Here is a 16,521-nt window from a genome sequence, read left to right as displayed (position 1 = left end):
TATTTATAATTGCAAACTGCGAAAACAAAACTCAAATGACGACGTCGAGGACTGACTGCGGTTTTGACGAAAACATACCTGATTGTGGTGGTGCCCTTGACTTTAAGCTTAAACAAATATTTAAACAATTTGTTGGATATTTAAAAAAAACGGAGAAAGTCATAAAACGTGTTTAGCTTAAAGCAAAGATTAAACATTTGATCTAATCGCGTTAGTATAATAATAATGTTGATTGGAAGAAGAATGCCGAAACATATTTAAGATATGCATTTATAAATATGCATGTATTTTATATAAGTTTTAAATATCGGTCAAATAAAAAAAACTAAAGGGCAAAATTATGGCTAAGACAATCTTTAATTCTTTTATCGAAAATAATTTAGTTAAGAATGTCATTCTGTTCTTAATAGTCACAAAATTAAAGTTTTGCAGTACATTTTTATTGCATCCTTAAAGTGAACCAAAGGTCATTCCTAAGTTTAAGGATATAATTGTAGATGTTGATAAACACTACACTAAGTGTTTCTTGTTTGAATAAATATCTCTAGTCTCAACGCACGCAACTCTCACCAAGACATTTACTACCTTTATTAGAAAATGAACCTGTTCCTACGAGAACATTTTGGGGGTCCAAAATGTATATGAAATATAAACAAAACTATTTCAAAGTATATAAATTGGAAATATAAAAAAATCAAATCAAATTCTAAAAATAGAAATATAAAAAATAATGCTATTCAAAACAGCAACCTAAGTAATAGCAACCAGGCAGCTCCGCCATCTTTCCAGGTAATCGCTTTTGCACGTTCCACCTTTGTCTGCCGACTTCATCTTACAGGCTGAATCGTTTTTATTTGGTTGATCCTTCATCATCTGGCGACTTCCACCATCTTTCTCAAGCTGTTTCTTCTTAATTGCATTGGACATCTTATTCTTCTAGTGTAGAAAATTGTTATCCGTCTTTAACGGCTTAACCTTTCTGCCCTTGGGCATCTTCTTCCGGCATTGAAGAAAGTCGTCCTTCTCTGGCTCCTCGGCTTTCATGACAACAACCTTCCATGGTTCTTCCTTCTTTTTATACCCTACACCACTATGTGGTAAGGGGTATTATGTGTTAGTGCATTTGTATGTAACATACAAAAGGAAGCGAGATAGACCCATAGTTCCTTCTAGGGATATACATAGAATCACTTTCTGAGTCGATTTATGCATGTCCGTCCGTCCGTTCGCAACATACAGGTCGCATTTGTTGACCGATTTCGCTGAAAATTGGGGAATACCATTTTTTTAGCCGTCGGAAGATCAAGTTCGAAGATGGGCTATATCGGTCCAAGTTTTGGTATTGCCCCCATATATATTTTCGGCCGATTTCACGTATTTTCTGTAACACACACGCTATATATGTCCGATTTCGATGAAATTTGGAATGTGTGACTGAATTTGGTCTAAAAATAAATGTGCCAAATTATATTGAAATCGGTTCAGATTTGGATATAGCTCCCATATATATGTTCGCCCGATTTCACGTATGCGATGTACCTATCACGCTATATACGTCCGATTTTAATGAAATTTGGAATGTTTGAATGAATTTGGTATAGAAATAAGTGTGCCAAATTATATAGAAATCGGTTCAGATTTGGATATAGCTCCCATATATATTTTCGGCCGATTTCACGTATTTTCTGCACCAAACACGCTATATAAGTCGGATTTCGATGATATTTGGAATGTGTGACTGAATTCGGTCTGGAAATAAATGTGCCAAATTATATCAAAATCGGTTTAGATCTGGATATAGCTCCGATTTATATTTTACATATTCACAGTGGTGTAGGGTATCATATAGTCGGCCCCGTCCGACTTTGATCCTTTCCTTACTGGTTCTAATTGGTTTTGTTTGTTACAGAATGCTTAATGTCTTTAATGGTAACCGTGTGTTCTGATTGCTTCTTTAAGCTGTCCATCATTTCCATCTTCATATTTTCCATTTTTATTAGTAGAGTTTTTGTCTCTATCTTGTTCTTGGTCGGTACCGAGCTGTTGACTGATTCGTATTCCTGGGCATATGAGCCCATAGCCTCGACCCTTCTGTCTGCAGCTTCTTTGCTCCGATTTGAAGCCGCCTAGCCTTTGTTGCTCGCCGTCACCACCATGTTCCTTGCCGCAGTCTGTTTCTGACTCAGCACTCGAGAGATTTGCAATTGATTGCCCTTTGCATTCACTGCCTCCCTTTCTTCCATAGTTTGGGATAGATTCTGGACCCTTCTGGCTGCAGCTTCTATGCTCAGATTTAAAGCCCCTTCGCCTTTGTTGCTCGCCGTCACCACCATCTTCCTTGCCGCAGTCTGTTTCTGACTAAGCACTCTAGGGATTCGCAATTGATTGCCCTTTGCATTCACTGCCTCCCTTTCTTCCATAGTTTGGAAAAGATTCTCGACCCTTCTGTCTGCAGCTTCTTTGCTCAGATTTAAAGCTCCCACGCCTTTGTTGCTCGCCGTCACCACCATCTTCCTTGCCGCAGTGTTTTTCTGACTCAGCACTCTAAGGATTTGAAATTGATTGCCCTTTGCATTCGCTGCCTCCCTTTCTTCCATAGTTTGGAAAAGATTCTCAGCCTCTTTCGATCACCTGTTGATAATCAGCTTCATCTTTAACCAATAGTTGTGCTGCCAATTCATCAGCCTTTTGCCCTCAAAGCCAGGTTAGCCGCTATTAATTCTTCCTTGGTTACCCTAGATTCCTCAGCATCACGCAAAGTATTCTTGACTTTCTCATTTAGAGTATTGGCAAGCTTGACTGCATCTTCCTTCTCAGTTTGGCATGCGGTCTTAGCAACTTCCATTGCCATGATTTCCCCTTTCAACATCTTCATAGCCGCCAACTCGGCGTTGCTTTTTATTTGCTTGATGTCCAATTCTTTCTGCAGGCCAAAGACTTCCATTTTGGCCTCTTCCTAGGTGTAGGTCTCTTATCACATCACACTGAGCGCTCACTCTGGCTTCAAGGCTTGCTTTAGCATCTTCAGCTTTCTTTTTGAAGTTTTGATGAAATCGAACAGCAATGCTTAAAAAACTACTGACGAAAAACAATATGTATTGAAAATGTTTGTCGAATAGTTCGCACGCTACGCACAGGTTTTGAAAGGAAATGTATTACCGAAAGAAGGAACAGAAATTATAGGAGCGTCGTCTTCCAGTTTGGTGAAACAAACATATCGATTTCAACGTACATATTCAAGCGATTTCTTTAAAATAGTCTGCGATTGACAAGTCCAAGTTCGATGTAGGCGAGAATGTTTTAAAACTACTCCCAGCTGACTTCCCAAGAACAAGAGGCGGTAAAAGCACTTTGTGTTTTCATATTTCGAGTCTGATTTAACGCCCCCGGAACGTTCTTTTTATTCTATTTATTTATTTGGTATCCCACAGGACAACAACTGCGTGTTATTAATGAGAGTGTGGATTATTGATTTTCCAAAACGTATAATGAACAAGATGTTTGTATAGATATAATATAGGATAGATTGGGTAAACATACATAAGCAAAAGGAATAGAGACAATAAATTGAGTTTAATACAAGATATAGTGAAAACGATATTCAGAAATATTTTTAGGTCCAAAACAAGACCTAAACCGCATTGAAGATTTATTGAAACACGAAATGCATTCACAAACAAATATCAGAAAAAGGAAATAACAAAATGATAAATCATATGTGGTATCCTAGTCCTGAACTTTTTGGCCTGGCATTGTTTGATCTGATAGTGCAAACCACCGTAATGAGCCAAATGCGACAAAAATCTTAACAAAGAAAGCAGAAGAAATATTCAAACCAAACCGAAATTCCTAAAAAAGGTATACCAGTACAATTGAGACTTACTTGTTGTTCAAGCGATTAAACATTAACCCCGAATTTCTTGAAAAAGGTCCTGCAATTTGGCCCCAGATCATCAATAACCAGGAGGTGTAAAGGATGGTAAACAACTTGAAAGTTGTGAACGACATAGCGGAGCAAGGAGCCGAGTTCATCAACAAGTAGTCATCTGTACCCAAATGGCTCCAAAACCACATATTAGCTCTGTTCCAGAACTAAAAAGTATTTACAATTTTTACCACTTTTACACATTTTGCGTTCCCGTACACAAAATTTATATGAAAATCGTTTACGACTTTTACAACTTTTACGACTTTTACCACTTTATAAAGTACGGGAACAGGCCAATTATGTCAGTCCCTTGAATAAACTTAAATATTAACAAAATGTAAAACACATTTGTTTTCATTCCCAAAAATTGATAATATAGGAAGAAAAATAGGTTTTTGACATAAGACTCCATTTTCGCCCTAAGGCGTTTTTCGGGACATTGGCTTTATTATCTCGAATTCAGTCATACTTACGTATTATGTTGTTCAGCAAGAATACTTACGTATTTTGTTGTTCAGCAAGAAATGCTAAGAACAGATTGGCCTTTAATTTAATGCGGACAAGTAGCATTAACCATTCCAGAGGAATGGGTCGCCGCAGCCGTCAAATAGCCAAAAATCGAGATTTTCATAACTTCGTGGCCCCAGAGGCACGTGTCAACTTATTCCAATTGCGCTCAAACTTTGACAATCTTAAATTCTAACCAAACTAAAAACTTTAGGGCGAGGCGCCGCCTAAAAAATCCGAAATCGATTTGTTCCCTTTGATTTAAAACAAATTAACACAATGAAAATATTGAATTTTACATAAAATGATTGATATTTTATCAAATTTTATATTTTTGGATAGTTTAAAAATAAAACAAGCAAGAGAGGGTTATAGTCAGACAGGGCCGTCAATGTGATACCCTAATCCACAACACCTGGGCACTACATATTTTCCAAGGAATTTCTTTTATATGATTGCGACATTGCCGTCCGGTCATACATACAAAAGCTGATATACATTGTAACATACCAGAGATATAGAACATACAAACATATATACGCTGTCATTACTGGAAACGTAAGGTATTATTTTCCGCATTTCATAATGACAAATCGGGGTATCAGTCAGCTGTGCCGACGGAGATATACCCTCAGTCTCGGACACAAAGAAAATATGTAAACTCAATACCTATAACGTCTCTATGTATTTTTTTTTTTAATTTTAGGCCAATTTCCCAAGAAGAACGGACGTTGACCCCTAACAAAATTGTACTGTTGTTACAAGGGCCACAAAGACAAAACAATGTAACAAAAATTGAAACAATCCGAGACGAGTCCTTGAACGGCACTCTTTCCAAAATTTGTGTGGGAGGCACCCAAAGGAGTGTTCCGATGTAGTCCATATTCGGACGTAATACAAGACTCTCAGACATAATACGATGTACAAAATTAAGACCAAACCGGCTTCTCCCTTCGAGGGTTATCTTAGGCACTAGTCAGTTTAGTTGGCGTCGTCTCAGGAAGTATGAACATGCCCCAAAACAAATTGCACCATCGTAAAAGGGGGCCGAAAGGCCAACATGTTTCAAACAAATTCAAAACGGTTCGAGAAGAGCTGTTAAACTATGTTTTTCTAAAGGATATAGTCCATATTCGAACCTGATGTATGAATGGAAGTAATATTTCCACAACCATAGTTTGGAACAATTCGGTTAGTCCCTTCTGGAACTATCGTGCAAATATTCTTAGTGTGCCACCGTGGTGCAACGGTATGCACTCCCGCCTTGCACGCTGAAGGTCGTGGGTTCGATTCCCCGGTCAGGCAACATCAAAATTGTCAACGGTTCAAAATACCCCTCATAATGTCGGCGACATTTCCTGAGTATTTCAGCAATGTAAAACTTCTCTACAAGTGGTGTTTTAAGACACGGCGTTCGGACTCGGCAATAACAGTAGGTCCCATATCATTGAGCTAGTATGAATCGGGATCCACTCATTGATATGTGAGAAGTCTCCTTTGTCCCGTATGGGATGTTTGTGGAACAATTATTATTATTAATCTTAGCTAGTCAGTTTAGTTGGCGTCGTCTCAGGAAGTATGAACTTGCCCCAAAACAAATTGCACCGTCGTAAAAGGGGGCCGAAAGGCCAACATGTTTCAAACAAATTCAAAACGGTTCGAGAAGAGCTGTTAAACTATGTTTTTTCTAAAGGATATAGTCCATATTCGAACCTGATGTATGAATGGAAGTAATATTTCCACAACCATAGTTTGGAACAATTCGGTTAGTCCCTTCTGGAACTATCGTGCAAATATTCTTAGTGTGCCACCGTGGTGCAACGGTATGCACACCCGCCTTGCACGCTGAAGGTCGTGGGTTCGATTCCCCGGTCAGGCAACATCAAAATTGTCAACGGTTCAAAATACCCCTCATAATGTCGGCGACATTTCCTGAGTATTTCAGCAATGTAAAACTTCTCTACAAGTGGTGTTTTAAGACACGGCGTTCGGACTCGGCAATTAACAGTAGGTCCCATATCATTGAGCTAGTATGAATCGGGATCCACTCATTGATATGTGAGAAGTCTCCTTTGTCCCGTATGAGATGTTTGTGGAACAATTATTATTATTAATCTTAGCGAAAAATTTTGAAATTTTGTGGGGGTAGACCGATATGGTCCATATTCGAACTTAAACTAAGTTTGGACAAAATTTACGAGACCTAAATTTAAACCAAATAGGTTGATTCTCCGAGAGTTATCGTGCGCAGCAACTAGCCAGACAGACGCACGGACATGGGTAAATCGACTCCAAATTGTCTGAAATGGATTTCGTCCAAACATACTTGGGGCCTAAAATCATAATTTCGATAATCTCGTTCACCGACGTAGATATATTTTATATATTTTCTCTAACACGTTTTTGTAATGAACTATTTCCCAGCAAAATGTTCGATGCCAAGAATGGGTGCAAGTGAAATGGAATGTCATTTTTTCAGCATCTTCACTCATTCTTTTTACAAGAGCGTGACCCCCAAAAGATGCAATTCATTTTCAGATCCTAAGCATGTCATCTTTACTAACTCGATGGAATGGCATCTTCAACAATTCTTTGGCATGGCATCTATACCAATCCTTTGGCATGCCATCTTAACCAATTCCCAAGAATAGCATTTTCACTAATCTTTGGCATATCATTTTCACCAACCCTTTGGCATGTAATTTTCACGTCTTGTTCGGAAAATGGAAAATGCTGTATTGAAAAATGATTTTCATTTTATTAATTCAAAGGAATTAATGAAATAACTATAATTTATTTATCATCATAAAGTTTACATCTATAATTGCATTTTGTTCTCGTTGTAGTAACAGTAGTTAATATGTTTGTATTCTCATTTTTCTGCTTAATCTGAATCTGGGTCTATCAGTCGTAAGAATGTGGCTATTTCGCTATTTATATGGTCTGTAACCACAAAGCTGCAAACTTAAGTTTCTTAGCAGGATTGGTAGGGCAATTGAAAAGGAACAGTGTGTCGTGGGGGCCTTTGCTGTATGCGGGGCGGATGTTTTCACGGTGTCATCAGTACTTGCCCTATAGGAATTTTGACGGCTGCACCATCCCGAGCGTATTGACCTAAAACTACTCTGGTTTGTACTGACAGCTGGCGCTTCTCAGCTGCGATAGATGGTGGATGTTCTCCAAGGACCGCATTCACACGATAACTGTTTACTGCATCTGCGATTGCATTCGTGTGAATGTTACTTAAACCTGGTTGAAAGGCTTGTTGATCTAGAGGTTCTCTCTTTTAACGTAAGACTTCTGTTTCTAGATTATGAAGACCCCCTGGCTGCCTGGGTCTGTGGTCTGAATTCTGCTATCATCGACCATGACATTCAACTATATTGTTCCCAACTCGGTCGCCCAGGTAGTGAACAGAGTGGCCGTAGATTTATTGGCTGGTATTTGCATATTCCTCGCGTATTCCTAAATGGTAAGATCTGACAAAAAGGAGTTCAGTCTTTCACAAATGTCGTCAGGGAAGGCACCTGACGCCAAGATAGTACAATCATTCGCATACGTTACGATCTCAATGCCGTCTGCAGCGCTTGGAATTCAGAAGAGGTTTTCTTCACTCTACGGGTCTTGGACTTCTTGATCCTAAATTCTACGTACTACTGTCATCCACACTTAAAATTTATTATCCAACGTTTCAAACTTGGACGGTGCGTAGTCTGCTCGATGACATCAAACAACGAGGGTGCTTGACAATATCAAAGGGCTTTGCTAAATCAAGTGTCACTATCACTATTCTATCGCACGGCTTGCTCTGAGTGAGTCCTCGGCTAATATGGAGATGGAGATGGCCTTCAGCGCAGTTGTTGTGCTGCTTACGGATCCTATGCTAGTGATCGGCAACTGGAACGTTATTTCTGATGCTGGAAGAACTAAAGCCACAAGGGTCCTTGCTACGGGCGACAAAAGCGAAATCGGTTTGTAAGATTCGCCTTTGCTGGCATCCTTTTCCGGACTTCGGGAACGATGTGTTTGGCAATTGACAGGTTGTAAATTTAAGTGAGAAACAACTTCCGGCCGTCCCAGCTGTTGCAGTCTAAACACCGCCGCTGCACGCAACAGAGTTTACTTCCTCCGCAACAGGTTTTGATTCATCTTACAAAAGGATTTTACTTCCCATCAGTGCAGTGCAGATTTCGACATTGACTCCAACTGCAGATTACTATTTCGTTGGAAATTTGGAAATGTTTGTTGTTTTGTAGGGATCTAAAAATCGACTTGTTGAGCAGAGTTCTCTAGAGCAGGCAAGGAAACTTGTATAATTGGTCTGTTCCTTTACTTTTAAAAATGGTAAGTGTTGCAAAAATGGTAAAAGTGGTGAACTGCTCTCATATAAATTGTATGCTTTTAAAAGTAAGGAAACACTTTGCCGGTTAAAACTGGTAACCTCAAGCACGTAAAGGAACACGACTAATACCAAGAGTGCAGTCTGACTCTACTTTTAGCTCAATTATTGGGACTTCCTAGCATAATAAATCTTACATTGCTTTAAACGTACATATTTAGATAAATAAAACAATATATACATTAGGGCTATAACCAACAAAAATACCACCACATAGCCGTGTAGAGCATGGAAAACTATTATGAAATACGGTGTTAATTTTTTTCTATCGCGAAAACAGTTTCCGCACCAAATGCATTGAAGTTCCGTAATGCATTTTTTAATTTTATCTGTTATAACAACATATTTGCTTTTCATTAAATTTTTTATTTTCTTGTAATCTAATTTAAAATCATTATCAAACCGTTCTGGACCAATTTGTTCTCAAATCGCGCCATTTCGGAGCATATTAGGAACTTTTGACACTATTGCAATTTTTGGTTTTTCTTTATAAACTCGTGAATTTTATGTTTATATTTTTTGTACCTATCGGACAAAAGAATATGGGGTCATTTGCAACGAGGTCGCGAAAGTTACAGGCTGTTTTTGTTGACTTTGCCTGTGAGAATCGTATATGTTTTTTACAAAAATACAACACCAGTACCACGTGGGGAATTTTGTCCTAATAATGAAAACGCGTTTCTAAGATCGATTCGGTGAAAAAAGTTTCCTCGCCGACTGTAATTACTAAAACCCTTTTGATATTTTTTCTACTTATAATTTTAAATTTGCTTTGTTTTAATAAATATTCATAGAAAAAAATACAATTCTCACAGGCAAAGTCATTAAAAACTGTCTGTAACTTTCGCGAATTTGTTGCAAATGGCACCATATTCGCTTGTCCGATAGGTACAATAAATATAAACATAAAATTCACGAGTTTATAAAGAAAAAACAAAAATTGCAATAGTGTCAAAAATTCCTAAAATGCTCCGAAATGGCGCGATTTGAGAACAAATTGGTCCAGAACGCTTTGGCAATGATTTTAAATTAGATTACAAAAAAAAATAAAAATTTTAAAGAAAAGCAAATATGTTGTTATGACAGATAAAATTAAAAAATGCATTACGGAACTTCAATGCATTTGGTGCGGAAACATTTTTCGCGATAGAGAAAAATTAACACTGTATTTCATAATAGTTTTCCATGCTCTACACGGCTATGAGGTGGTATTTTTGATATTTGCAAAAAAGTGCAAAAAGTTATATCCCTAATATACATGTAAAAATAAAAACACAAAATTTATCTCTATTGGATCGATGGAATGGGCTCAAATGCTAAGGAAAAGATCGGATCTATCACGACTTCCTTTGAATCAGTTCAAATGCTGATGAAACGATCGGATCTTTCACGACTTCCTTCGAATGGGTTCAAATGCTGATGAAAAGGTCGGATCTTTCACGACTTCATTTGAACCAATGCAAAAGATCCAGTGAAATCATGGCATCTCATGGAACCACTTCCATAAAATTTTGCTGGGTTTGAATACCATAACAATTGCAAATTCTTTATTATGTTTTAAATTTGCATAAAAACTATACCAGTTTTCATGATATAATTTGTGTTCGTTAAGATAATTTTCAAATGGTTTCTTCCTACAAATTTACTTCACTTCGAATAAGAGATATAGCCGTTAGAAAATAAGCCGTATTTTGCACTATCTCTACTAATATGTGTATTGGACAAATAAGAATTTTTCTGTCGATTATTCTTTGAACAAACCCAGAAGAGATGGATTAAAACGACTGCATCGAGCATAGAAACGCACAATTCTATTTTGTGGTAAATAGGGCGCTATGGAACAAAGAAGTTCTTCCGATGGATGCATATTTCTAGAAACTTTTCTATTTCCATCTTCGGTAAAGGACTTTGCGAAGACAAATAAAAAAACTGATGGGAAACCGATTATTGTTCCTCAAAATCTCAACGTTTAAATTGGTATCAGACGGTTTTGCTGGTAGGGATATATCCTTAGCCTGTGTGAATTGAATGGGCAGATCGAATACCGGCTACACCACTTTTCGCAAAAAATTATGTAGTTAGAGAATTTTCAGAAAATTTTCGCCCGTTTTGGACGAGTGAACTTGCCGAAAAAATATGGATTTGGATTAATGATCACAACTCCTTCCACTAGATATTGCGCCCATCAGTCATTTCAGTTGATCACCGTATAAATTAGAGCTGTTCGACTATTATGTCAGGGAAGATAGACTTGCCCACGAAAAACATAAAATCGCTGCAAACAGGACCACAAGGAGTATCTTCAGTAAAAATTTTCAAAGGATCCTCGAACAGAGCTTAAACTGTACTTAAACAAAAATGTTGAACCTTTGTGAGGGAGTCACCCTCAAGAGCGAATCGAATACGGCCCATTACCGAGATTAAACTATGTTTGGACAATGTATTATTAAATACAAAGTTTGGAACAAATCGGTTACTCCGTTTAAAAATATCGAGCGTACAATTTTAACGAAAATTATTGAACTTTTGTGGGGAAGGTACCGGAAGGAGTGGACCGATAAGCACAATCTTCGAACTTTATCGAAGACTCGCTGAAATATTACGATATTCCAAGTTTGGACCAACACACAAGCCATGGCTCATGGTGGCTGTAGGGGTTTTTACAGCTGCCGGGCCATTTTCTCAGGAAGCATGGACTTGCCCCTGAAAAAAAAAAATTGTACTGCCGTAATAGGGGCCCCGGGAACAACCTATTCCAAACAAAAATCAAAACGTTTCGAAAGCAGGTCTTAAACTGCACTTTTCTGAAAATGTTGGAAATTTTCTGTGGAAGGTTTCCGAAGTAGTGGACCAATATAGTCCATCTTCGAACTTGCTTTTAGTTGGGACAAAATATTACGAGGGCCAAATATTGGATAGAATTGGTTGATCCGTTCGAGAGTTATCGGGCTTTCCAGCAATGCAGACAGACTGAAACGGATTTCGTCCAAACATACTTGGGCTTTATTTCGATGAGCCACATTCTGGCCGTAGGAAAGTGTGTAAATTCCGTCATTTGCCTGAAGGCTGAGGGTACAAAAAATGTAGATTGGGCAAAATTGCGTTCATGAATTTTTGCTAAAAGAAGAATTCCTTACACAGCCTAAGAGTTTTTGTATACATGTTTAGACTTTGGATTGGGCGCCAGATTTTCATTTTAAAAGAATTCAAGAGTTCAATAGTTTTGATTGCTCCTGAACAATTTAAAGGATCCCCGAGGATAAACAAGAATTTCTCTAAGAGAAGACCAAAGATTGAATGCCAAAATTAGTGTATTGCCAGATGCAAGATTGAACGACAGAACTTAGCATTAACAAAACCACTATTAGGCGCCAGAATTTCAGATATTCTTTATGATAAGATTTACTATTAGGCAACAAAATTTCTTTTTTTCCAGGATTTGGCACCAACATATCTTTGGGGTAATGACTACGATTAGTTTCTTTATGAAAATTTCTGCATGAAATTCCAATCTTTGATCGCCAGCATTTGTCGCTGAAAATATCCATGATTTTTCTCTATGAAAACAACCCATTTGCGTGACAGAGTTTCTCTGTTAAAATAAACACGATTGGATGCCATAACTTTTCTATAAACAAATTCACGTTTGGTCGCCAGAATATGTGTATTTAAAAGACACAGTTTGGAGTCCAGAATATTAATATAAACACCGTGATTGGAAGTCAGAAGTGGGCTCCAGAATTGTTCTATTAACAAACCCACGTCTTGTCGCTAAAATTTTTATTTTAACAGGATATCGTGAAAACCATAATAACGCTAACACCGCAGCGTGATAGAAGGTCAAAAAACAAGACACGTGTCTCGGCGTTTTTTCCATTACTTTTATAACTGCATGTGCTACCTTCAATACAAAAAAAAAAAAACAAAACACACATGTGGATGACGCCACGATGTCCCAACCTTCCCACTGCATAGATCAATTCTCATCCCATCAATAAAGTTAGAGAGGGAAATTGAAGCCGCAATTTTTACTTTTTTCAAATACCTATTTTTCGGCTCTGTCATGTAATCCGTTAAAATTATGGCGTTTCCTTAAATGATGATGTTCCCTGAGATATTTGCGAACTTTTTGTACTGTTTCCGATACGATATGGTCCTTTTATAGCCTACTAGGACCTTTGAAATAGTACCTTTTTGCATTTCAGATGAAAATTTTGACCTGATGTTGTGTCAGGGATCAATTAATTCCGCTACTTTACGCATTTTCTTTACAGTTAATAGCGTGATGAATCATTTTCTTCGATTCTCAAACAAATATGCCAACTTATCTGTAAAACTTTGCTATCAACAGAGGTATTGTTCATTATTTTGGTCTTCTCTGCACTGTAGGCCCTTTTATGACCTATTTAAATTTAAAACATCGTATTTTTTTGAAGGTGGTATGTCAAAAAATTTAAATTAATGTTTGATAAGTCAAACAAGCGTTTAAATGTAAGAAAATTTCCCAAAAGTAAAATATTTTCAAATAGAACATTGGTGGCGTTTTTTTATTGGGATAGCTGTTACAATTTTGATTTTTCAAAATAGTCTGGCTTAATCTCATTGTTGTTTTAATATTTAATACAACTAATTTATTAGTGGAGAAGGTTTTCTATAGGAAATGTAAGTGGTCACGGTGCGTCTTAACTAATTTTAAATGAAAGGTGCTTACACCTGGGAAGTTTTTGCGGATTCTAAAACTACAATGTTCATAGATGAGAAAATCAAAAACGAAACAAATCGCCGCGGGATTTTCAAATAAATCGCAGTCAAAGTTCAAATTTTTAGGGCTTTATTATGTTCTCACGATTTTGCTCGGAAACCAAAAGCCCTATCGAAATGGGATTAGAGCAAATTTTGTAGCAGTGAAAATTCTCTACAAGATTGACCTTAATGTTATTGTCTTAAGTTTTACCATTTTTGAGATATAGAAGTTCAAATTGGGACAATGCACAGACTGTATCGTCTCCTTATAAAACAACGCCATGAAGGGTGCACCTTAACTAACTTTAAATGAAAACCGCTTACACCCGAGAAGTTTTTGCGGATTCAGAGAAAGCATTGTTAATAGATGCGAAAAATCCAAAAACAAGAAAAAATCGATGGAGGGATTTTGAAATAAATCGCGGTCAAAATTCACATTTTTAGGTTTATTTTAGGTTTTCAGGATTTTGCTTGGAAGCAGCAATTTTCGGCCATATTTTGCATAATTTGTGCATATGCAAATATGCAACAAAAATACAAAATATGACCCTGTTATTGATTTCAGTTTTCTTTGAAACGAATTTTCGTCCAATCAGAATCTTCCTATCTTTATTATTAAAAAATGTGCAAAATCCGATGTCTAGTAATAAGGTGAACGCAGACATTCTGGGCTATGTGTATTTATTCTTTAACTTCTGAATCATTTAAATCAATCCGTTTTTTTTGTTGCTGTAATAGTACTTTCACATATAATTGGATTTAATACGCGTAGAGGATTTATGTAAATTGTCAAGACCGTTGCGTATAAATCAAATTAATCCACATAAAAATGTTAAAACGGCAATAATCTCTAATGTAAATATAACGTTACTTCGGATAGGCATATCCGTGAGTTAATGCATTAAAGACATCTTCGATTTTTTAGCAATCCTTTGCGAAGTTAAGTCACTTTAGGGTCAGTCCTGAGCACACATATTGTTTGATATACACAAAAGCGTGTTAAAAATAAATATTAAATTGTAGTTATTTTATTAGAATTTTAATAAGATTATTTCTATTTTTAAAACAGTCGTTGGTTATAAAACTTTACTTTGTTTAAGAATATTTTTATACCAAAAAAATATTGATTTTTTTCTATTTCTTTCTGATTTCATTGATGACCAATACAACTCTTGAATGAATGAGATGACAACACAACAAAAAAAAATCTGGTAACACCACAAAAATGGGGAGCTCTGTATACATTTGTACTCCCTCTCAGTTATTTTTCATGGTTTAATTATTTTACACTCACTCTCATAAGCTCGTCTCTATGCATGGCAATATGTGGGGAGCTCAAACCAAAACAATAAAATATTTTTCAGAGAAAGAGAGCGAATGTTTCAAGATATTGCAGATGGGGACCCAATTATAGAATAGCTGTTGTTTTCGTTTTTTTTTGTTTATCTATTAAAATCTATTTTCAATATCCATGCCACACCACATAGGGCAAGGGGAGGGGAGTTTTTTTTAACAATTTTATTACTCTCCGTTACAATGAAAAAGAGCTCCACTCACATCAACACGTACACACACATTTTAGTAAAGGCATACCACCGTTGAAAATAATCTGCACTTGTTGTTTGTTGTTTTTTTTCATTTCGTTTGTTTGCAATTATTTATACTTTTTGTTGTTTTTGTCAAAAACCAATGCTAACAAAATTCCAAAAACTGTAAACAATAAACATACCAACAAATACACAGAGACACACACTTGTATAACAATTGTTATTTTGTTTATTTTTTGCACAGAATGTTTTAATTAAAATGGAGCAGCAGAGCAGTGGCAGGCAGCGCAGCACCACCACCAAATTCTTATTGGGAAAAGTGAGTTTTCGTGTAAATATTTTTCCCCAATTAGCAGCGGGCAGTTATTCGCACTAAACGCAAAACACTTGGAATTTTCATTACACTTGTTTGTTGGCAATGCGTTGCGTGTATGTACATGTGTGTGTGACGGTGTGCGACAGGCAGACGGAGTGAGTGAAAAGTGTATGGATGGGTGCATGGATATGTAAGTTTCTTTTTAGTTTATTTTTTCGGCGAAGAAGTTTTCACTCTTGGTGGTGTATCGTTATTTTTCGACTTCTTTTTAAAGCACAAAAAATTCAAATCTCTTCTCTTCTGTTTTTTTCTTTTTGTTATCCTGTTTCTGAGAGGACACCAGTAGTAGTCAGCCCGCACCAGCAGCTTTGACTTTTATAATTCCTCTGTTTTCTGGTGTCCTTCTTTATCTCACCATGTTTGTGTGTCAGTCAGTCAGTTTAGTGTTAGAGTGCTTTTTTCGACCCCATATATTTTTCCTTTACTTTTTTCTTCTTAATTTTTTTTCACTTTTTTGGAAATTTCTTTTACAATTTTTTCTTTGATATCTCTTGGACTTTTCTTTTAATTATTTTTTTAATTTAAATCAATTTTCTTTTAACATTTTTACTCACATTTATCACTGGTCGACGTTGTGTTTTTGTTTTATTTTAATTTTCTTATTTAATTTTTTTCTTTTCAATTTTTTTTGCACAAAACACTGAAAACTACACTTTTCACTTGTACAACATTCTCCGAATAACTGTTCCACTTTGCTTCGACATGCGATGACTAATTTGGTATTCGACTACTTTTTTGCAAGAGAGTCTAAAAAACGACGGTGACCGAAATAAGGTTGGCGTTCGAGTGTTGCCACTGGGCGTAAGTGCAAATCATTTCGGGGGGAATATGAAAAAACCGTTACAAAAACTTTTTGGTTTGAAATTTGAATTGTATTCTACTCACAGTGTTTCCATATATGCAACAAATATGACCAATCGTACCAACCGTGTTGAAGGTTTTTATATTGTTATAACCTCCAACAGGTATGAAGCGGATATTAAGTTACGTCTGTTATAATGATTCGTTCTTTGTTTTCTGG

General features: G+C 36.7%; 1 protein-coding gene across 2 annotated transcripts in view; it reads right to left on the bottom strand.

Moving 5' to 3' along the window:
• Window positions 1-16,248, bottom strand: part of LOC141397516 (serine/threonine-protein phosphatase 2B catalytic subunit 3-like) — a 106,050-nt gene extending 89,802 nt beyond the window's left edge. The window contains exon 1 of one of the 2 annotated variants that reach the window (XM_073973889.1): window positions 16,055-16,248. The gene's annotated coding sequence lies outside the window, so the exon portion shown is untranslated. The remainder of the gene's footprint in view (window positions 1-16,054) is intronic. The other variant, XM_073973893.1, reaches the window with a different exon arrangement.
• Window positions 16,249-16,521: the final 273 nt, after the last annotated feature.

This window comes from Musca autumnalis, unplaced genomic scaffold (genome assembly GCF_047663935.1).
Source record: "Musca autumnalis isolate F117 unplaced genomic scaffold, ASM4766393v1 scaffold_3, whole genome shotgun sequence".
Taxonomy (NCBI): domain Eukaryota; kingdom Metazoa; phylum Arthropoda; class Insecta; order Diptera; family Muscidae; genus Musca; species Musca autumnalis.
Note: the sequence above shows the minus strand (reverse complement) of the source record. Positions and strands in the feature narration are given on the sequence as shown.